Source organism: Manacus candei, unplaced genomic scaffold (assembly GCF_025592945.1).
Source record: "Manacus candei isolate 608988 ecotype Guabito, Panama unplaced genomic scaffold, ASM2559294v1 h1tg000028l, whole genome shotgun sequence".
Taxonomy (NCBI): domain Eukaryota; kingdom Metazoa; phylum Chordata; class Aves; order Passeriformes; family Pipridae; genus Manacus; species Manacus candei.
Genome location: NW_026138076.1, coordinates 21,021,511 through 21,046,032, shown reverse-complemented (window position 1 = coordinate 21,046,032; position 24,522 = coordinate 21,021,511). Strand labels below are relative to the sequence as shown.

The 24,522-nt window shown below is 36.0% G+C and overlaps 1 long non-coding RNA gene across 1 annotated transcript in view; it reads left to right on the top strand.

Annotated features, from left to right (window-relative positions):
• LOC127472282 (uncharacterized) overlaps nucleotides 1-1,150 on the top strand; it is a 35,540-nt gene extending 34,390 nt beyond the window's left edge. Inside the window, exon 3 of the long non-coding RNA XR_007904949.1 lies at nucleotides 1,104-1,150. This is a non-coding gene — a long non-coding RNA (uncharacterized LOC127472282). The remainder of the gene's footprint in view (nucleotides 1-1,103) is intronic.
• The last annotated feature ends 23,372 nt before the right edge of the window (nucleotides 1,151-24,522 follow it).

Sequence of the window (24,522 nt, the reverse complement as noted above, 5' to 3'; positions counted from 1 at the left end):
AGTTTAAATGCTACAGTTTTAAAATTAACAGTAATGGATCTGTTATAATGAATAGGTGACATATTTTGTGAAGCTGCAACTTAGATGGCTTCGCATTAGTTGTAGCTGACCCACATAAGAGTCCTATTCCTGAATACACTAGATAGGGAGAGAAGGGGGAGGAATTATTTTTAAAACAGGATTTGTTCTTCCCTGCTAGAGGAAAGTGCCCTACATCTGTCTCTGACAGCAAAATTCAAGCTCAGCAGTTTGATATGACACTAATTTACTTGCAGAGAGATTTATAAAACTTCATAAATAGCAGAACAATATGATTAGACAGTACTTCTGTTGATTCAATTGCAACAGAAGTTTAAAGATACTAAGAAAAAATTTAAATGACCCAAGCTGGAATTAAGCTTTCTTAATGGAATGGGAAAAAAACTCAGCAGTGACGAGAGAGAAACAAAGAATTTCTGCTGTGATCAAGCAGGGAAACCATTTCTTAAGCCATGATGAATGTATTGCACACCATTCTTGTTTAATATGTAGACTTCTTTTTTGACTGTAGTGAAATTTAAAAAATTATTTATTTCAGTTTCCACAGGTGATTTGCATCTTTTCGTACAGAATGGGCTATGTACTGGATCACCTCCTCAAAAATGTACCCAGAATACTGTGAGGGCTTTTTTGGTACTTTTATTCCCTTTAATGTGCAACATCAGCAGTTCTCTGATCATGTCTGTTTTTAAGCTGAGCAAGGCAGGAGTTACAAACTAACAGCCAGCTCACAAATCTGTTTGTAAGGTCAGCCATATGGTACAGATATGATGTGCCTCTTAGTATTTGTCTGCACTAGACTGTTTCCTGTGAGAGGCAAGGATACTCTATTGAAACCAGTGGGGCAGATGGTTGTAAACTTCATCACATGGCTCAACACCAATAAACCTTCTGTCAAAAATTTCCGGCAAAGGATTTATTAGAAAAAAAGTTTCAACTCTCACTATATAAAGCTTAGCTCAGCTTTTTTGCTGATACTTGTTTGAAGAAATGTACTTATATGTGCACACAGAAAATTTTTTTCCACATTTTTGTGGCAAAACCATTTTTTGATGTTCTTTCAGGTTTCTTTTCTCAAGAAAATTAGTTCTGAGTGCCTATCAGCGGGTAGGTAAGTTATTTAGAAAATTGAATATGTGTATTTCAGCCCTAGCAGTAACAAATATTCAAATATCACGTAATATTTGGCTCTGTCATTCCAAGAAGTACAAAGTTTTTGCTTAACCCGCTGTCAGATTGCATTTTCCCATTCCTATCCAATAAAAATTAGCTGTTTGACCAGTGATGCTGGATTACAATACAAACCTAAGTATAATATACTCCTGTGCTATACTTTGGAGTCTAAAGTAAAGATAAAGAGATTTAGGCATCTGTTGCTTTGAAAAGGTTCGTGTTTGATCCCCAGCTTTAAGCTTTTAGCTTCCCAGTGAATATGAAACTAAATGTCTGAATGAAGAATGGTCTAGTGAGCCCCTAACACTTGAGTCCTTTTAAGATTACTTTCTGGGTTTTCGTTCTTTTGTTTGGTGTTTGTTGTATTTCTTTTTGCTTTGTGGCTTGTTTGGTGGGGGGTTTTTGTTTGTTTTGGGGGTTTTTTGGGGGCAGGGGGTGTTGGTGGTGGGTTTGATATTGTTTAAGGATTTCTTTTGTGGTTTTGTAGGTTTTGTCATTTTGTGTTTTATCTTTTTCTGGAGAGGGAGAACTGAAAGGAGGAAAGAACAAGCTGATGACCTGTTTTTTCATTTCATTTGTGTACTCTTTATAATTTGAGTAATTGATAGAAAGGAAGAAGAAAGGTTTAAAATTAAAATTATATGGCAGTGTGTTTAACAGTAGGACTTTAAGATGAAGAAAACTTTTTTGCTATCTGAGGTTATTTCATGCTTAGCAAAGTTTATTTTGTTAGTTTATTGAGACTCATGCATAACTGTATCTCTGTGGTGTAATAATAAATTCCTAAAATCAGTATATTTACAAAGATGTAAGAAACTCTTTGTACTATATTCTTCATGGCATCTGTAGGCAAGCAGAGAGAAGCAACTGGGTCTGAAGGCCTTGTTTACAAAAATGTTCTTACAAGGTTTGAAATGGTTGGAAGTTGAGTCAACTACACTATTGCTGGAAATTATGTTTCTGGAGACCATCGTCTACCAGTCCTATTAAGGATTATTCTTAGCAGTGTAAGGCTTGCTCTTAACAGTGCTTTCCTGTACTATAATAGTGTCAAAGACCTTCAGATTGAGATGGTGGAGGGGCAGAAACTCTTCTTTTGATTGCAGATTTGGGATCTTGTGCATCACTGTTTCCACTGAGTGCTTACTGCAAGTGGTAAGCAGTCAAATCGTGATGGAGCAGCATGGGCCATTATTCTGATGCCACTAAAGCTATAGCAGCTATTGCTTCCTGGCAAGGGATTACATCCATAGCAACAGATCTGTGCTCTTTTGTGCTGGAAAAGCTCTCCAGAAACTTCCAACACTTGGAGACCTTCAAGCTTGCACAATTAACTATGTATAACCACTATTAGACAGAAGTATCTGATTACTCTGACAGCTGCTCAAAGTGGTAGGAAAATGACCAGAGTATTTTCATTATGGATGTACTCTGAGAAAATATTCACTGCTGATTTCAGAAGTTGCTATTTTCCTTTAGTTTTCTTTCTGAAATACAGTGATTATCTAAACATGAACTGACTTAGCATTTAACTGTTGACTGCTGCTGTGTCATCAAACTCAGCAATGGAATATCCTATCAGAACTGAGCAAAACATCAGAACAAAGTTAGAAGTGGTCCTGTCAGGAAATGAATTAATGGGGCCTGAATTTTCCTTAAAAGCCAATGGAGATACCACCAATGCTCACTCTCCATGGGCTGAAACTGTTACATTGCGCTAGGGTCATAAAAGCCATCGAATGAAGACTCAGTAGAGCCAAGTGCTACTCCTTAATAAGAAAATAGAAACCTTGGTCTTTCATCATAGCTGGTCTTACATAAAATATTTCAATTACTTGCGGGGGAAATTCTCTTTGTCTGATCTAGTTGTCTGAAGAAAATATATTTACACACAATTTGTAACTAAGCTTACTACTTTGTAGGACAACTGTGTTTGGTAAAACTCTTTGCATTACAATGTTTGGCTCCATCTGCTTATTACTTTTTTTCCTCTTGAAAAGGCTATTCCCTTTCTGTGAAAAATATATCCATAATATGACTGGGAATATAAGCCCAAAATGTTCTCATGCTCTCTGTATTCAGAAGAGTTATGGTCACTTGTTTTCAAATTAGAAAATGAAAATACAGTCATGTAACTCAGAAATGTGAAGAGATTTTTTTAGATGAAATCTATCCTTTGAAGGAAAAGAAGGGAAAAGAATAGAATGTCTGATGGGACTTACCAGTGACTTTGTCTTATTCTGTGTTGTAACTCCAATTGCTTGCACATAGATAACAACATCCAGAAGAGATAATACTGAAACAATGCTTATGAATTTCCAGATAAAGATTTCTGCTTCCAGCAAGATCAATATCTTATTAGGTGATGAAAATATCCATAATCTGAATTTTATCTGTAACAATGCAGAAGATAAAAACTCACAAAACCCCACCCCCTTTCCAATTGCATTTTTTGTGCAAATATTGGAGTGTAGAAGGGTGACCAATAAAACATAAAATTATTAATTCAAAGGAATTATTTAACTATTCCCAGTGTTAGAAGTATGTAGAAAGTGATCAACTAGCTCAGTGTTTCAAACAGAAACATTTTCAGGGCAGGCACCAGAGACTAAGTTTACAGTTTTGCTCTATTCATGTCCTTTAATGTTTAACAGAAAAATGTAAACAAATAATTATTTACTCAGTCATGGATATATCTTCAAACTGATCTTTTGCAGAAAGTTACTGAATTAAATGTTGCCTGTTTGAATCCACTTTTGCCTGTCACAAAACAGGTTAGGAAAAGAATTCCTGAAAAGTTGAAATCTCTCTTTACCTTGACAGACAAGATAAATCAAGAGCTCCAGCTTATCTTTCAGTAAATATAAATACATAAAAGATTCAGAAAAAGCTTGTTTTAAGTAAGACACTTCTCCACAAAACTTCTTTTAAGTCTTCAGGGTTCAAACATTTAACTGTATGTCAGAAAACTTGTGTAACAGTGACTGACCCCACCTCTTTCTTCTTCCCTTTGATATGAGATATCATCTGGTAGACTTTCTACAAAAAAAAAATCTTAAGTTTACTTTGATAGGCTGGACCTTTATGTCAGAAAGCTGTGACACTGGGCTTCAGGACTGTTATTTTTAGTCTCTCAATTTGTTTGGAAAAGGCAAATCTTTATGAAATTATCTGTAGGGTTCGAGCTAAGGAAAGATTCAACAAAAAGCATCCATTTACATATGTCGGCATAGACAACATAAATACAAATATCTGTAGAAACACCACTGAGGAAGGAAAAGAAAGCAAATTTAAATTAGTTATTCAAGATGAAATTATAGTCTTTTCTCTTATCAGTGGCCTGATTTCCTTATGAGATCCTGCTTGCATGCATCGTATCTTGTATCTCAGGTTGTCCTCAGAGAGAGTGCCTACAGGCAAAGTATATGCTAGCTTTCCTGTCCAACCCACTTGGATCCCATTTTTTTCCCCTGCTCTTTCTATTACATAATATCCCTTTCTGAGTTGAAAGGGACCCACAAGGATCATTGAATCTAGCTCTTAGGTGAATGGCCCCTGTAGGGATCAAACTCATGATCTTGGTGTTATTAAACACCTTGCTCTAACCAACTGAGCTAATCTCAGGGTTATCTTCACCCCATTTCTTTTGTCTCTATTTCATTCAGGCAAAAAAGCAGTATCACAACTGACTAAATCCAGGTCTTATTAATACTTTTTTTTTTTTTTAATAAGTAGATATTCTGCTGTCAGATGGATTTCTTTGGCTTATTGATGATCTTCCATTTTAGTAAGGGTAACCCCTCAGAATTCCATCATCAAAAGTATGAAGTGCTCCATTCACACAACTGCCTTACATGAGCTTGCTTACTAAAAAATACTACTGCTAAAAACACCACAAATTGAGTGTAGGGTGTTGGGCACTATTAGTAATACTTACCCTGAGATGTGATCTGTTTGCAGTCAATCTCTGTAGAATGCTAATAAGTTTTAGACTGACATTCAAAGAACCATTTTGATGAATACCATAATAGCAGCAAACATGTATTAGCAAACAGTATTAAAGTGTTTGAAGCTTACCTGTATAGAAGCAGCATTGCTACATATCAGTGTACACATGAAAATTTTCATGCAATATATTAAATAGGGACACTAATTGCTTAGCTTTCATTCTAAGTATTTTTGCAGTGAATCTCATGGAAAATTTATGCCTAGATTTTTTGTCTTTATTTACAAATTGTGGAATTTAGCTAACTAATTAAACTAAATGTCTATGCTAAGTGACTTGCCTCTAGTTTACTGAAAAATTTGCAATGCATTTATTGGGTTCCAGGGCATTTCACTCACAGCATATTAGTTTAGCAAGAGCACCTCTGAGTTTCTGTGTAGATTCTGAAAGCCATACTGTAAATGATGTGTTATTGTCTCTTTGTTGCACACCTGCACGCGTTTCATTTATCTGTCGCTTTTCTCTTTACTTTTGCATTCCAAACAAGCTACAGCTGCACAGCTCATATGCTGGTGTTATAAAGAGACAATTAATAAACATTTATGAATCCACAAGGTGATTAAATATTTTAATACAGGTACCTCAGTGTATCTAAAATCTTTAGTACATATGGCTGTATAGTAAGATGTTAGCACAGTTTCTATAGAATTAGTCAAGTTTTCGTATTACCTTTGACAGAAGACAAATATGTACGATTTGCTAAGCTGGAAATCACTGTAACACACCAGATGCCTTACAGCACATCATAGAAGGTGCAGTTCACAAGTCTTAAGGAACTATCACCAAAAATTCTTTTCCTATTCATATTCTATAATGGAAGAGATTTTTTTTTTGGCATTGTTGGACTTCAAAAGCTTTTTAAACTTTTCTCTGGAAAAACTCTGTCCTGTAACTATTTTTCCTGCATTTCTACATACCATACTATGACTCACATTCAGGATTTGGTGGCTTTTTTAATTTTATCAGATCTGTGGAGCATTTGAATCGAAAGGGTTTCCTGGGCTAGACTGCAGGAAAGATTATGGGTATCAAAAGTGCCATTTGAACAGCGCTTAAACAGTTAAATCCAAAATGGTGGTCCTGGAAACCCTGCTGAACTATTACCTAACCCCAAAGGGCTCCAAACTGTGAATTGTACCCTAATTTCCACTTCAAGGAAAATCTCCTTGCATCTTGGAAGTGATATCTTCCTGTCCAACTCATGTTTAGCTGCTCTTAAGAAAGCTTTGTCTACTAAAGTCTCCTGATGACTCAGGAAAAACATCTCAGATCTATGCAGAACTCAGTTTCATGTAAAATGCAGTAGTGGTCAACACTCAGTTTTGAAATCTTTTCTCCTTTCCCTTTGCTGTTACAAAATTCACCCTAGAGAAAGCAGACTCTTCTGTTTCATGATTTCTAACTGTCTGGTTGTTTTTAAAATATATAATTGATCTTTAGAAAAGGAACAAAAATTGATGTTTCACTGTCAGTGTTTTCTTTTCTTATTTATTAATTAACTTCATAGATGCATCTATTCAATGTAAGAAAGAAAAGTCAACAGTGCTGTGAATTTTTGTTTTGTACTGTAATCTCTCCTAATAGTTGTAGTTTAGTTCAGTGTTATCTAAAGCTTTAAAAAGCCTTCTGAGTGTGCAGGAAGAATAAAAATTATCAAAGCAAGGCACCTCAAAACTAACACGTCATACTTACTTCACTGTATCAAGTGCAATGTACCTTTTATAGTTATTTATATCATCACTATCATCACTCTTTTTTTCTTCCCAAATCTTTGCTTTTTTACTCAGGATATCAGTTGAACAGGACTCTTTAAATGAAAAAAGAGAAAGGCAGTCTCTGTTGTAGTTTGCTTTCATCTTGAAATGTGTGATTTGAAGTTTTGACTCATAAATCTTCTATATCTTGCTCAAAATAGAGAATATTAATTTCCTCATAAACTTTTGTGGTTTCTCAGCAGTTTGGTTTGAAGCACCTAGTGCTTCAAAAGTAGATCTGATGAATTTATATTGCTGAAGTTCTGACTGAGTTATGTGATTTACACCATGCATAGGGAGAACAACACTACAGACCCCATTGTTTTCGGCTGCAACTGTGAATTGTCTGTGTTTTAATAGCTCAGACCTTTGGATTTCAAGCAAGGTTTCTGCAAAAACGGAACACATAAATTCTGTCTGCCTGTCAAGGCCATGCTTTGAAACTATTGCATTGCCAGAGAGAAGTAGCCAGGTAAGAACTCAGTATTTCAGCACTACATCCAATTGTCCTCACATTTAAAAGGGGATACCAAGCCTTTGTTAATCCCTTTATGGTTATAGGGTTGTTACAGGCAAATACATCTCCTTGGAGACCTTAGATATCATTCATTATATGCTCTAAAAGGAGGGGATTCTCATGTAGTAGAATGATATCATGCAGTTAATGGTTATGCACAGGGGATATACAGTGCTAAGGTACAAAGATAACTGTGAATATGATTCAACTGTTAAACTCACAACCTTGACATTCATGTCTTGCTGCTACCTGCATATTTTTTCCTAATCCCTTTGTGATTCACAAGTTTGGTTTTTTTGTAGAAAATACTTATTTCTAATTATTCCATTCCAAATATTTTTATTACATCACCTTTTTTTTTTTTCTAATGCTAGCACAACTTTTTTAATCAAGTAATTTATCTACTAAAAGTACAGTTCAGGACTGAAATAAAAGTTCCCATAAAACTGGGTTGAATTCAGAATATATTTTTGTCCCATAAATGTAGAAGAAAATATTTTGAAATTTTTTTCTTTTTCTCTTTTTTTTTTTTTTTCCATAAAATGAAACTGATTAGGGTGGGCTTTTTACTTTAATATTAATTAATCTTCTTAATACCTAATATTTCTTAACTTGAAGGCTTTAGTCCAAACTGATCTAAAATATCCTGTACTTAGTCAAACACAAACCTTATTTTGGCAAAATGATATTGTTTCTGGTTTTGGTTGAAAAAAGCCCCAAAAACAAACAGGAAAAAACCCAACCCCAAGTAATTTCCTCAGTTCTTTCTTCTACCTTTTTTTTTTCTTTTTTATTTTTCTTTTTTTTTCCCCAAGCTGTCATCCTCTATGTGATTCTACACTAGCTTGTCCCAGTCTGATGATCTGCTGTTGTCTTTCCTCCTTCTTGCTCTAACTCCTGCCTCTTGCTTTTCTCTCTAGGCATGTTACCATTAGAGATAGTCATCAAGTTATCTTCTAGCAGCTGGACTCCAGAAGTGACTTGGAGAATCTAGAGGAGAAAAAGCATTTCCCTTCCCCTGGGAGTGCAGTGAATATGGCAAATTATTATGCAATGGTTATGCATGTTCTGCACAGTACAGGAATACAGTCAGGGAAGGCAAGTCTTTGCAGGATTAACTGCTAAATTATGACCCATGTTACTTCAATATATGCACACTTCATTTTTATAGTTGTTTAATATAGGAAGATCTTCAGGAAAAGGCAGATTCTTGTCTCTAGTCAGTCCAATTTTCAAGCTTCATGTTCTGCTGCAGGCTTTAGGACTTCTGTGTGAAGTGACTCTAAGAGTTTGCTAGGACATAAAAGTGTATTTCCTTTTGGTTTTGTTCTTAGAAATGATTGAACATTTTTGCCTGAGAGTTGTCTAAAAGGTTTAATCTGAGATGTATGACTTGCAAGATTTTGATGCTATTGGTTTAAATATTTTCAAAATTAGTTGTAGCTAAATGGAAAATAAAAATATAAAAATTAATATTATAAACTCAGAGGTAGAAATACTGGACAGAGAAATTCTTTCCTGATTATTTCAAATGCCAGGCATACTTTCACCCAACACAATAACAGGCTCATTCAAGTACTTCCTCTGGGAGAAATGTCCTATAGTAGTTTACCTCTCTTGAGATGAAAAAGAAACTGTATGAAGAGTTCAGTTACAGAAGGACTTTTTTCCTGGACTAGTCTCTTGTTTCAGTTGTCTTGCAGTCTTGCTGCAGGTATACTAACAGTGTAAACTGCATTTCCATGCTTCATATGGCAGTTTTGCTTGGATAGGATAGGATATTCACTATATTGTTTTCTAAGCAGCTGACAAATTCAAGAAACCCACTGTATTCACAGAAGTAAGCGGGGTTTCACTAGTGTGGCTGTAAGCAGAATTTGACCGATAAAATGGGCTCTTTCTTCTCTGCAATATTGCTTGTGTCTGCTGGTGTCAGGGTTGCTTGTTTTATCTCAATGCTTTTATCTGTTCTACTCTCCAGTAAGACCCTTCTTCCAAATGGTTCCATGCTTCTAGGCATATTTTAATAATTCATCACAAAAAGCTAGAGTAAGCAAGATAAATAACACAGCATGATCTATGGCTGCACCTCAAAGGCAGGAAGCACAAATCGTGTTTAACCACATAAACATCAAGCTCTCATCTCACTTTACAGACAGGGAGAGTACTACACTTGGTAAAAAACCACCTAATTTATAAACACCTGACTTAATATAAAAAAGAGAAGAAATGGGTGGGAAAGTTCATAAAATAGATGGTAATTTTTTTAAGTGAACATTATTAAAAAACATAAAGGTGCATTCATGTGCATAACAGGGTTTTTTTTTTAAATTAATATAAAACTAGATAAATATGTCAGTGGTAAATGTCAGCTATATTTCTCTTACATTTTAATTTTTTGCTTTCTCTGAAGAAAAAGCTCAGTCATTGTTTAAGGTCTTTATTCAAATTGAGGTCTTTGCATGTTATTCAGGATTATTTGGACTATTTTTGTAGAACTAGCTCGTAAAAAATATACCTGACCCTGCAACTACTTGACAGTTGAGTTCTCTTTCTTCATCCTCCCTTCTTCTGTACTTGCTTCCAAGACCCTATTCTTTCATCTTCCAAACTTCTTAGCAAATTCCTCCTTCTATACCTGTCCCCAGAACTCCCGTCTCTTCCGCTAAACTTTTCTTGGTGATATAGATGTCTATCCAATCATCATATTTCTAAATATTTATCAAAATAGTTGATAAACTGTTCACATCTTCACTGTATGCTCCAAGACAGCAAAGGCCTGAGCATCCCCAAATACTAGGCATTTGGACAGTGAAGCTATAAAATGGCAATGTGTAGAGGAAAAAAAAGGGCAGGTTTTTTGGGATAACTGGTGGGAAAAAGAGTGGCAGCTCCTAATGTTCCTGATAGCATTAGCTTCTACTCTGTACCTTCTGTTCCAATTTATAGATAAGAGAGGATTGGGCAACCGTAGAGAGGGAACAAACTGGGTGTGATACAAATGTACCAGGAGATGTGCTAGAAACGTCCAATAGCCTCACAGGTCTTTAAACTCACTGGTTTTTCTAGCAGTATTCTCCTTTTTTGGAGATTTGTAGAAACTTCATTCTTAACAATTCAACACAAATCTACTGCTATGTCTTTAAAAATTCTTTTAACTTAGGTATTTTTATACAGGAAGTTTGCATTCTGAGAATCTTTTGGTCTTCAAATGACACTTTTCCTTTGGCCCATTTTTTGCATCTTCCTCTTCAAATTCTGTATTTTCCCCCGAATTCTTTTACTTTCCTGAAGTGTTCCATTCATTTCTACTACAGAATACTCACAAATTGAGTCATTGGTTCAAGACAGAGGAATGATCAAATGTCTGCTTTTATGTATTTTTAAATAAGAGTGATAGTGTAGATCAAAAAAAGCTCTGTTCTATCACCAGGATTTTGATCTCTTGTGCAGAAAAATCTGTGATACCCATGGACCATAAGATGGTTTGATACAGATTGAGAGCAGCTGTGATGAGAAGGACTTGGGGTTGCTGGTGGGTGAGAGGCTGGACATGACCCAGCAATGTGCACTTGCAGCCCAGAAAGCCAAACCTATCCTGGGCTGCATCAAAACCCATGTGGCCAGCAGGTTGAGGTAGGGGATTCTGCCTCTCTGCTTGGTTCTTGTGAAACGCCACCTGTAGAACTTCATCCAGCTCTGGAGTCCCCAGCACTGGAAGAACATTGAAGCAAGTCCAGAGGAGGATCGCCAAGACAATTAGAGGGATGGAGCCCCTTTCCTATGAGGAAAGGATAAGAGAATTGGGATTGTTCAGCCTGGAGAAGAGAAGGCTTCAGAGTGACCTAATTGTAACCTTGCAGTATCTAAAGGGAGCCTACCAGAAAGATGGAGAGAGACTATTTGCAAGGTCATGTAGTGACAGGACAAGGGGGAATGGCTGCAAGCTGAAAGAAGGTAGGCTTAGACTAGATATTAGAAGGAAGTTTTTTTGTGTGAGGGTGGTGAGGCACTGGAACAGGTTGCCCAGAGAAGCTGTGGTTGCTCCATTCCTGGAGGTGTTCAAGGCCAGGCTGGACAGGCAATCTTAGCAATCTGGTCCAGTAGGATGGTGGCATACATAAATGCCCTTATGGCAGGGGGAGTTGGAAACAGATAATCTTGAAGGTCCCATCTAATCCAAACCATTCTATGACATCATTTAAACAGAATGAATTTGGACAGTACCCAGAGGGGTTTGACTCAGGATGAATGTTTCCCAATACTTTTTTTTACACTTCAGTGATTTTACTTGAGAGAACCAAGTATTGTTATTGAACTGTAGCCATATAATGTACAGTATTAATCATTTAACTTCCAAATATAATAAATGTGTAAGGAAGTACTTAAAAATACACTGCATTTGACAGTGATTTATGTGAGTGTATCTCTTGTCTTTGTGATCTTTCTGTGCTCTTTTGGGGATAAAAAGCAGATTGTTACCATACTACAAGTCCCATCCTCCTGTCTTGCAGGAAGACAGGACAGAGGAACAGAAAGGCACTACATTCTGGTAAACTGTGCTTGGTGTGGGAAGAAATCTTCAGCTTATATTTTATGCACTAGCTAAATTCTTTCCCTGATCTGTTTCAGATTCTTAAGTTCTGCCTATAATGTAAACTACTGGGATTAGACAGCAGGTGTTTGCTTCAAGTAGTCATAAACTCTTTTAAAAGGCTTTGAAACGTCAGTATCAGTTAAAAAGTCTTGGTGGGAAGTTAGCCACTGTGGAGATTTAATGGAAATTTTCAATGGAGTGCTTTTCTTCTAAGAATTATATCAAATTATCATTCAGCGATGACAGAAAATAGTCTACTGGATACCTCCAAGATGCTTTCTCTTCTGAAGCCCATGTGTACTGAAATTATGCTGTTTTCAGGGCAGTACTGGTTTTGTCAGACTTCTCAATTCCTGCATGCGTGACACAGCTGCCAAGGATTCTGCTTGAGGCAAAACCATTCTGCATTTTGGTGTTGTTTTTTTTTCATCTCTTACCCTGGCAAGCCTTTCCTAAATTTCTTACAATTTTCATTGACCCTACTCTTATCATGTTAATTTAGTATTTTCTCCCTTACTTTCCATATTTCTAAGGAAATATTTTAGCTTTTCAGCCACCTGAATAATCACTAAGACAATGAATGGTTATTTTGTGTGTAAACATCCAGATAAAACTAGGGTTAGGAACAGACATTGTTTCAATGGAAGAGATCTAAAATTTGTGAGCTGATTTAGAGATATTGTAATAAAAGTAATCAGATATATAACATAAAATTGATGCCCAAAATATGCTATATCTTTATTTTTTTTCCAGAATATGATGTACATAGCAGTTTTGATAGTTAGCAGGTTGCTGTACACTAGCTCTCTAAGGAATATACATAAATGAGTGTGTGTACATATATATATGAATTTATTCCAACAGCTAGGAAATATTTACAGTGGTTTATATACAATATTTCACATGAGCAATTGTTTCCTTTTTATCTGTGATGCTCTCAGTAAAGGTACATTTCACTCTGGTGTACCTTCCTGCAGACTTAGCTGCAAGAAGATCATGGTAGAATAACTGATCAATACTAATGTACATTTTAGTGACAATGTCATCAGCAGAAAGGAACCAGAGGTAGTCCCTGATGTTTTAAAATGTTGACTTGGATACACTTATGTGATACTGCAAGTTTATGATGGAATTTCTAAAGATTTTTGTTTTAGTAGCATATTACTTTTTGCAACATTGTTTGCTTTTGCCTCAAAGGGACATAAAGAAGACACTTTAGACTACTCTTTAAAATAGGCAAAAAACGTGTTGAAACTTTTGGAAATTTTCAGAGAAGTTCTTGTAGAGCATGAGAAAGGATCACTTACTGTGAGAAATCACCCTAATTGTTGTTGGGAATATCTCATACAATTCTGTAAAAATACTCAGTCTCTTTCTTCTTGTTTTCATCACCTCATGCGAGATCCTTTCTGTGAGAGTTAATTACAGCAGAGAGGTAGTGGAATGCAGTGCTGATCTTTCACATGGAGACTGCTACTTAGTGCATAATTCTGTAAGAAAGTGGTAAAAATATTTCACTTATTGTTTTAACATACCAATGGAACAACACTGCTGTAAGGTTACGAACAAAGAAATATCAGTTTTGTTCCAATCTTGACTCTCTGTATTTCTACAAATTGAATTCAGAGAAAGAGTAATACATAAATATGACTGTCAGCTGATTGTATTGAGTTGATACTACATGATATCAATTTTGTTTAACAATTTTATTGACCTGTTTACTACATAAAAAACTTTATTTGGGTTTTGTATTGTGGTTTTTAATTAATTTTAAAGGACTAGTATTTCTTTAAAACAAACAAAACCCACTGTCATATTAATTTCAGCAATGCACATAACATTCTTTTTGGTGACCTGGTTTTCATTTTGCCTTTAAGATTTCCATTTCAAGGCAGCTTGCTGCTACCTTGAACTCTCTATTCTTTACTTTAGTTATCACTTGGGGTCGGAGAGGATATGACTTCATGCTACTTGTATAAATAAACAATCATTCTTGTTGCTTTAATTCCTAAAATCATCAACTGTCCTTCACATGCATTCCTGTTTATTGACAGTTAGGATAGGACTTGATACAAAAGGTTGATTCAACGCTTACAAAGTGGTGAATCATGTTTTCTAGGTGATTGTGTCTTTCATTTTTCTACAGAAGAGCCAAGATGACCATGCTGAGCCAGACATTTGACTTTCAATCATCAGACATCAGGTGAAACATCTCCCAGGCACAGCACATAACTTGCATTCTTGTGGCTTTTCAGACCTTAGGTTTCAAAGTTTGTTCATTCTATGCAGTCCTCAAGAATCTGGCTACCAAGAGGAGATTTATTTAAAAGTTTGAGTTCCCCTGCTGGAAAGTGTCCAGTCCGGTAGAGATGGGTATGAGAAAGGAGCATGGGTGAAACAGGTGAAGGTGCACAGATCACACAGCTGGTCTCCTGAACAGACTCTTTTAGAGTCTGTCTGTCAGAGACATTATTCACAGTAGGTAGTAATGCACACACAACTTAAATGCCATATCTCATTTTGTCTTTTCTGAGCATTTGATTTTGACAGTGATATGGATGAGGTGACTTTTATGAGTTTTAGATATTGTACTGGCATGATTTTTTCAGAGAGATTGATTTATGAATAGTAGTAGATGAATTTTCTGTTTTTCCAAAATCCTTACCTCAGAAAGAAAATTGATATTTTCAAGCTGGTAGAAATCATGATATTTACCAAAAAAAAGAGGCCAATTTTAAAAAAAAAAATCAACACTACAGCTAAGCATTAACTTCTATGACAATTGTGATAAGCAAAAATATTCATGACCATGGCTTTTTTTCTTTTTATTTCTGGTCAGTTTCTTTCACATTATAGCTTACTGTGATTTTATGTATATAGTGCCAAGTGTAAAGACTATTATTAACATGGTAAAAGTGTTTCTTAATTTAATACCTTCCAAGATGATGCTGAAATTAGTTTTGGAACAATTTTCAAGCACTTTTTAGAATGTCTTATTGTCATCTCTAATTGTGCTTCTTCATTCTCCTTGGGTGAAATATTAAATATTATATGCACTTGTTCATGCCATAAATCTTTGATTATTTTACTTGTTTATTTGATGGTCAGAAGACATGAATTCTATTTTACTATAGTTTTATTACTTCATCACACCAATTGCAAAGGGATATATCTGTTCTATCATTTTTCGAAAGGTTAATGTGACCATTAATCTCTCTTGAATGTATGCTACACACAATATCTGCTTTATTGCATATCCATTACAGAACCAAAGCTTTGCCCATTTGATCAAAACCGAACAGATCCTTTTTCCTCTCATCCTCTCAAAAGCCCTTGTTTGCCTTAAAACTTAATGTAACAATTTTGTTATAATCCCTTTACTATTTTCAGCAAATTAGCTAGCAGGCACAGTAAGAGTGTCTAGATGCCAGAACAAATAGATATGCACATTTCCTTCTCTACCAGCCATAGCCTAGTTTAAACTGTGCTAGTAGTGAAGCTACTTCAGTGGAAGAGACTTTTAATTTGTTAACTTGATTCTTAACATTTCTTTGATGGCAGAAACAGGATTTACAGTTTTCTTCACTAGTAATTGTGTCTTGGAGGAAAATAACTTTGCTATGCAGAACTTTGGCAGAAAGTTTTTTTTTTGCCAGAAACTCCCAGACAAGGCTCTTCCATGGTCCATTTCCATTTATGGGCAGCCAGCTCTTTCCAAGGTATGAAAAAGGTTATAAGTCACTTGCAATTATCTATTGCCCATACAAGAAGGCCACAGCAGTAGGCAGTGAGAAGACCTGGAGCCACCTTGTAGTGATATAATGGGTGCTACCTGTAGAATGGCTAATGCAAGGGTGTATTTAGTTTGTGGAAAATTCTCCAGTAGGTGCTTGAGATTTGGTAAGAGACAAGGTCACAAGCAGCAAAAAAAAAAAATAAATAAAGAAAATGGTCCTATGGAGCATCAAAGGAACTATAGTGAATTTGGAAGAGAGGACTCTCTCCAAAAAGGTGGACCATTGCAGATATTTGCAAGGTATAGTGCACAGAGCTGTGTGTTACCTCCCAGATGTGATAGCTTCAGGGCAGAGTGCAGGGCTACTACATGCAGTAGCCCCATGTTTATGAACTCTGCTGGGAGGACTCTACAAGCATGTCTGTTTTTCTGTTTGTGTACAGCTGTAATCCTTTGGACCCCAGTTGGCTCATTGTCAAACCAGCACAGATGCTTTCTTATCTTGCTTTCCAGCAGTAGCATTGTGCTTAAATCATCTGCTCTGTAGACATGCCATGCAACATTGACAGGAAAAACCTTATCTATTCTTGCTTAGGTAACCACTGAGAATGCCAAGACAGACGTGTACATTGCTTGTTTTGCAATCTTTTTTTTTTTCCCCTCCTAAGCATTCTGTTTTCACTGAAGTGTAAATAATGTTTTGTTTTATTTTGGCCACAAGCTTTTGGAAAGAAGACTCGCAAATACTTAGATCTAGTTAAATATGTTTTCATCTAGTTCAAGCTTGTTAAAGGTGTGAGAGAATTGCAAAAATACTTAACTTGGGAAGGAGAAAATAGTACAGTTCGATCTGTGACTGACAGTTCCAGCCAAAATAATATTGTTTGGGTTTTTCTATTATAAATCTCAACTGGCAGAGTATACTTAAGGACAAGAAACAAGATCAAGTATAGCATCTTCAGAGTTTTTCAGCCATTCAGATTTGGAAGGCACATCAGTACTTCCTCTGGCGTGTTGGACTTGCTTGTCAGTTTACAAGAAAAAGCCAAAAAACTGCACTATGTTTTACTGTAGTAATTAAAGATAATGAAAAGATTCAGATATTCAAACATCTTCTTAGCAAGAGCCCTATGTATGACACTGAGCAAAAGATTCAAAACTTCATGCTCCTTTCCAAATTAAGCTTGTTAGACTATCTTCCTTTATAAGTTAAAACCGGGAGGGATACTTCCCTTGCTTTTCAGTATTTTATTTCCTTTGCAAGCATAGTAAACATGACATGTCTGACTTGATATCCATAAACACAAAAGGGAGGACATGATGTCAGCATTTTCAAATTTATTTATTCCCGAGAATGTCACAGTGACTAGAAAACTAAGTAAATCTATGCTGTTATAAGTAAATATTTCAGAGCCTGCAGGGAAATATTAATTTTTCTTCATCTGCTTTCTCTTCTTGCTAGTCCTGCACAATGGACTTAGTTATGACTAATTCTTCATCTCTGCTACCGACTCATTGCCCTCTGTATGTCATTCAAAATCCCAACAGTGACTTGGAAAGGCTAGATTCAGAGTTGCTCAAGATTCACCCTAGAAAATGTTAAAAAGACCAGAAAAGATAACTACCATCCAGCATGTTTTATGCTCTGAAGGGGTCACTTTCTGATCCATGAGTTGTTTTTCTGTCTCTTTCAGACAGAGGAAATCCTTAACCCTGAAATATATTTTTAGCTGCCCTGTGCAGTGCAACAGGTCCAGACAACTGAATGCCTCTACAAGCTTTCAGCCTGTGTCCCAAGAAAGCATTAGGAAACAGAGATCATCTTCAGTCAGGATACTTAGCTTTTCAATACGTTTTTTTTTTTTTATATATATATACAGAAAAAAGGAAAGAGAATATTTATGGCAATATGAGATTCCCAATATGAGAAAGTCCTAAGATTTTTCATCACCTTTGCTAATCCTATTGGAATTAAATTAAAAATTAATTTTCAAAAAAGAGCATTAAAGGCAATTTCCATCTGGAAGGGATCTAAGACAGGATTTCCTGATAATTGATATTCTAGACTCTGAAATATTTCCTTCACAGAAGGAAAATATTTGGATGAATGGGCAAGTACATTGTAGAGTCTTCCAGTTAACTCAAGCCACTTTAAAATGAACAGCAAAAAGACCACTTTTTGCAGATTGCCTATGAAATATTAAACATCAGCAAAAATGACCCAGAAAGTACTCTCATTCTTAGCTGTCTTTATGGTGTTGGTTTTTTTTTTTTTTTTACTTTTACTTTACCCTCTATATATAAAGCTTTGATGAAGAGGAATGAAGGGACAGACTTGAAGACAAATTTGCCTGATGGTACAGCAATCAAGTTACATCTTTATCAAAGTGACATCCAGCAGAATGCACTAAAGATCAGTTAACAATATGGCAAAAATACTTCACCAGTTCACAGACATATTATGCTGAACTGCAGAGAAACTAGTCAGGAACTGGCTGTTGCAGAAGCACGGTGAATACTTCTGATGAACTTGTTGGCCAAAAAGACCTAATAAGTTTCCTTTTCACCTGGAAGTGTTAAAGGAAATATATGTTCCTTTGTAAGACTGAGACTAGCTCTGATACTGACTTTTTTATGATTTATCTTTTATTTTTACTCTACTCTGGATGTGCTGACCAATTCTAAAATTTCAAACTGATTTCACAATTCAGTAATGGAGAATACTTAATATTTTTTGATTGAACAAAAGAAGCTCTCAGTACAGGAAAAGTATTTCCAGTCCAGCCCTACTCATAGTGCTTTTCGATTGCTCTTGGAGATGTTATTTGGATGAAAGCTCTTGTCAGACTCTATAAAATGACTGACGAGGCCAAATTGGCATGCATTAAGGGAAATGATGGGAGAAAAGCTTAATCATGCCTGTACCAATAGATTCAAGCTATTTTGGTGATCACACTGCCATCCTGTGTGTGTCAGTAAGGCTTCACTTTCATCTCTGTAGAAAGAACTATGAGGCAAAAAGGCAATTGGCCTTGATTGCATGCCAAGAGAGGCCAAAGAGAAAAGTAAAGCTTTCTTGGCACTGGTAGGATAACTGGTCACACTAATAAACTCTGCTGTGTCCCACAAAACAAACAAGAAGATACTAGAAAATGGAGGAATTAATTCTTTTGCACAAGGAAAACCTGGAAGTACCCCCCTTGGCTTTCTCAGTCCCTAATCCTGACGTGTTCTGTTAGAAAAAAAGTCAGTGTTAAGTGTGGAATGATGTTAACCAACTGAGTAACCATCAGGTTACTCTGATATAATGACTGTACTATTACTGCAGCTGATATTGAGTATAAGCTGCTAATTAAGAAAAGGTTAGTCCAGCCTTTTTTCATAATTCCAGGTGGGTTTGTTGAACATCCACCATGAAGAATTTGGGTTTCTCCATAGCCACAGCCTATACTGGAGGCTGGAAAAACTCACTAATGAGAATTTTTGAGCAACACAGCTGATAAACCTTTAGCTTCTTTGGGCAGTATTGGAAATACAAGAGTCTGGCTTGCAGATAAAACTCTTGAGTGTCCCTCTCTGTCATATTGACTTTTTAAATCCTAGTGTGCAGAATAACCAAGTTAGCAGCATTATTTTGAGAAGCTGGAGACTGACAATCATAATACAATACTGCTTTGGAAGCAGATATTATTCCGTTGACTACAACTGACCACTCTTTTTCTATAGGTGGGTGAACTCTAGGGCCAAGTTATCTCCTTGAACATTATTTCTCTGTTTTCCTTATTTTCCTTAAATATTGATTAGCATTGCTATTAGAAAAAAAATAAACTCCACAGGACCTCTGCTTTCCTCCAACCCTTTGCTAAATTCATAGGAGAGGTGAAAATATTAAAAAGGTATTAATTATCTGTGTTTGAAAGTGAAAAGAATACTGCTGTGTCACACAGGAGTTTATCCCAAGTTCTTAAGCTTAATTTCAGTCCTCCAGATGGGACATGCTCAGACATGGTAGTGACAGACAGAATCATAGATAGGAATTCTTTGCTTTTCTCAGTTTTGGTTTTTATGTCTCATTACTACAAGGTGGGGCAGTAGTAATATTGGTGGTTCCTTCTCTTGCTCCTCTCAGTCCATTCCTGTTTTTCCTACCATTTTTTTTCTGTTTGCAAATTTCTTCCCTTATGGCCCTGATCTAAATGTGATTCCCATTCTTTTACTTCTTCATTCCTTAGTTTTGCCTACTGTAAGAGACACTTCATGCATTCAGAGGCATGATCCTTTCTATATTATGTTGTCAATGCTTTTCACTTACCATATCTTCAGCTTCTCTTTCCATTTTATCAGCAAATTCCCCTCTTTCTAAGTACTGTGGGACTTTGTCACAGTTTGGCTCCTCTGTATTCTACTTTCATTTTATTTGGACTTGTACTTAAGTTTATTTTCTCTGTTATTTTTGATCTCGTGTAATTCATTAAGCTGACTCCCCTTTATGACATGGGATTGTTTTCATCTCTTGCTGTAAAACTGCAGAATCCTTCTGCGTGATGGTGGCTGTTGCAACCTTTTTCTCTGATACATTTTTTGTTCTTTCTTACCCTGACTAATGCTCCTCATTGTCTTTTGTCAGTTCAGTTCCCATGTCTATTTGCTTAATAGTAGTAAGATCCTCAGGGGATTTCTTAAGTCTGGTTAGAACCATGAAAGTGTCTGATGTGTCTGTGGACCACAATGCTATCCTTCAGAGAGTCCAGAGCTGCTATTAAAATATATATTTGCCAGATATTATGAGAAGCAATATGGAATTACAAAAAAATTCCTTATCTAAGATATAGCAAAAAATCCACCCATAATTGTTTTCACATGGCATAAAAATATGTGATGCTCTTTAATAGTGCGAGCTCCTGTTTTGTTGAGACAGAATCAGCTAACAAAGGTGACAATCCCTAAAATTTTCCTGTGTTAAACAGTAGCATGCAGGACAACCTGAAATGTTGCAGGCTTATATGAACACAAGGCTTTACAATTAATTCTCAGTAGTACTAGGTTATTAAAAGTCTTGATGTCTCCTTTATGATGAGGATTTTCAAGAGAACTTGAGAATTTCTGATCATGTGTCTCACCAGTATTCAAGACCAAAGACATTTTTCTGAGTTAAGTTCTACCACTTTGACATTTACCAAATTCCCAATCCCACAGACTCAGTGTAAGTGTTAACAAGTACTTAAATGAAGTTCAGGTTTCACTCATGGGTCTTTTTCTTTCATTAACCTTAATGGGCTGTGAATCAGAGCTATTGAACAGTGGCAATGAGAAATCAATTACTTATTATAATAAGGTATTGCGTATGTGAGAGAGAGGGGCAGATCCTACCCTTTGATGTTATGCTTTCCTACATCTCTCAGGTTTATTTTTCATTTATAAACCCACAGATGGAGTAACTTCTGTGAATTCACAAAAGCACAGACCAGACTCAGAGAAGAGTCACTTTAAAGTAGTAGCCAAATCTACCTAACACATATCATGTTCAGTGAATTAGCTAATAATATAACTTCGTAGGTGGTAAATGAGCTAATAAAATATGTAATATATTTCTGTGTTGGAGTCCAAAACAAGTGTTAAAATAACATTTACCATTATGTTTGTAGTAATTAGTATAAGCTGCCTGGCAGGAGGTGAGTGTGCTGCACTATTACAAAAATTACAACAGGAAAAATCTTATTATTTGTGTATGGTATGAAAGGAAATCTGTAAATTTATTCCACAAAATGTACTTTATGAAAACCAACTAAGCAAAGAGGTCAGCAATGCATATTAAAATTTAAAGCCCGAGAACTAAAAACAACTGCCCACTGACTAAACAAGGACTAGAGTAACTGATTGTATTAGCCAACAAATAAAATAGAAGTGCAACATTTTATGCTTTTGAAAAAGTCATAAAATTACTTACATAATGTTGTTTTGGGTAATTTTTAGCTTCTTCCACAAAGATATAAAACAAATTAAAATTGAAAGTGAATCCTAACTAAAAAATCGAAACCAGGGAGATAAATCCTATGACTACAAATTCTGTGGGAATTGCTTTGAAATATATTAAAAGTCATGTAGTGAAATTATCAGGCTGGGCTTCATTCTGCGCCTTGACTTTAATGGGATTTTCCTGAGCAGGTCCAATTAGTGGCAGTGCCACTCAGCTCCAGTCACATAGCTGACAGAGCTGAGAATAGAAAAGAGTTCTCGAAACTTTTTTTCAAGTGTAACAACTGGAAATATGCTCAATTCTTTTGAACGAAGGGTCAGTTAAGTTACTATTTAATTGAACCTGCCTTGACTATTATTGCTTGGGGATACCTGCTCAGGAAGATACATATACCAATGTTTAAATCTAGTACCATTCAAAATGGCATTTAAGCAGGCACTAACCTTTGGGTTTAGTAACTTCACCTGTGTAAGTGCTCTCTTCTGCTCCTTTTATCCTACAGGCTACAGGGGGTTTTTACGAATGAAGGTCAAAAATGTAGAATAATGTCTCAAAAATGAGTCGGCAATGCTCCTTTGAGGTGGAAGAATGCCAACAGTAGCTGCCCTGTATTAGAAAGACAGTAGCTAGAGATCAAGTTCCATGAATATTCCCTTTCACTTGGGTTTCTTTAGGTTGCATCTAGCATATCCTGTTCAGTTGTGGGCTACATGGTTCTAGAAAGGGGTTTGTCTGGTCTGGAAAAAAAAGTCTATAATAACAGCTAATTGTTATCTTCTGCTGCTTAGGAGCTTAGGAAGAGCTGGGACCAGGCTTTTCATGGGAGTAGAGTGAAATAAATAAACAAAGTCACAAAAGAGGCAACAAGAAAAATTTGTACTTTTACATATGATAAATGTTTTTTCATGATGACGTGGTGAAATACTGAAGAGAAGGTACTGGAATCTCAGTAAATTTTTCAAATTTTTTGAAAATATTGAGAATTTCACAGCTGTGAGACACTGAAATGATTAATGGCTTAAACATTGGTAAAATCACTGAAAGACTTTTGTCCAGTGTAGCAAACTGTGCAAAGAAGCAACTGCTCACTGAAGCCCTCCCCTCCCTGAATATGCCTACTAATTTGGACTGTGACAGGAACTTGAGATAAGATAAAGGTGGTACTATCATCCAGTTATCCCAGGAGAAGAATGTAGAGACTGGAATACTGATGGCTCAGACAATCAAGGTGCAAGCTGGGTGTTGAATAAGATAAGGAAAGAGGCAAATCCTGTGAGATGGGTAGTGTTTCTTCATCCTCACACAAATGACTCAGCTGTGATAACTCCCAAACATTCACACAAGGGCTCAAAGCTATTCATCTCTGGTGATGGGCTATAATAGGCTATAATGAACTCAACTGCTTAACAGGCATCTGTAACATCTTAGATGTCAAAGACTCATGAAATGTCCCCTGATCCAGTATTACATCATCCAGTGTAAAACTCACTGTTCCAGGGGGTGGTAGCGATGGCATTTCTACCTAGCCTAAGCATCATAAACCCCATATTGGCTCTATATTTCACAAGTCTGCCCTCACTATTATGGGCTACTCTGGACGGAGCCAGATGCAACCATCACTTCGACAAGACTGGGACTCTCACCACCAAGAAGACCACAGAAGAGGTCTGTGGGATGCCATCAGAATCCATGGAGCGGTGACATTTTTTCCACTTAATCTATCTCCCTGTCACACTCTTTCTCACCCCCTTTCTCCCCCGCCTCCTTTCCCCCTATTTCTTTCAATCTCTTTCTATCTCACATTTACTGTTAAATAAAAACCTGTACTATTGACTTCAGTGCATGGTCTCATTTGTATCTTAATTAGGGCAGAGGCATCTCTCTAATAATTTTAATAACTGGATCTCAACAGCAGCACAGAGGTATTTTGAAATATGAAAATAGATGTTTTACATAATTGGCAATATTTATTATGTACTTAGGCAATTGCAGCCTTCTCTGACTGTTTTTAATGTTCAAGAGACATAGACTTGTATACTCCTACTATCTGGAAATTATTCTCAGAAGTACTAGTGTGATAATTGTGTTTCAGCTGTTCATGTTATCACTTTACTGGCTTAGAACATGCCAGTATGTTTCTGGAGTTCCAGTATGTAGCTAAAGCAATGTCAGAGAAGATATAATTCAAGATCATATAGCACCAGACTTTATAAAGACTCCAGAATGTATATTTTCTTAATTTACATGCCCCTTTAATTCTCAATGTATTTTATGTTCTCTTGAAAGATAAATATTGATTATTGAGAGTTTTTTGTAATTGCATGTCATAAATACACAAAAACTCAGAAGTCATCTAATAAAGGTTGTCCTCTCAGAAACTGGACCATTTGGGAGTATTGAATTGGAATACTGGAATTATTTTTAACTGGAAGACTCAGGTTGAGGTTGATTTTGAAATATTCTTAGTGTAGAACAATATAAGGGTATTCTACTGATGAATGTGTGAACATAATGGTATTGAGATCCCAATTAGAGTTGTAAATGTTGTTACAAAAAGAATTCCTTTCACAAGTGAAGACCTTTGATTAATAGAAATGTATTTTCAATAAAAGAACATAGTAAAAACATTGGTTAGCTTTTATTTGACTCATCTTTCCTCTCAGCATAATAAATTTTGGCTCTTCTTTATGGCTAAGATGAAAAATGTCTTTTAAGACATGTTG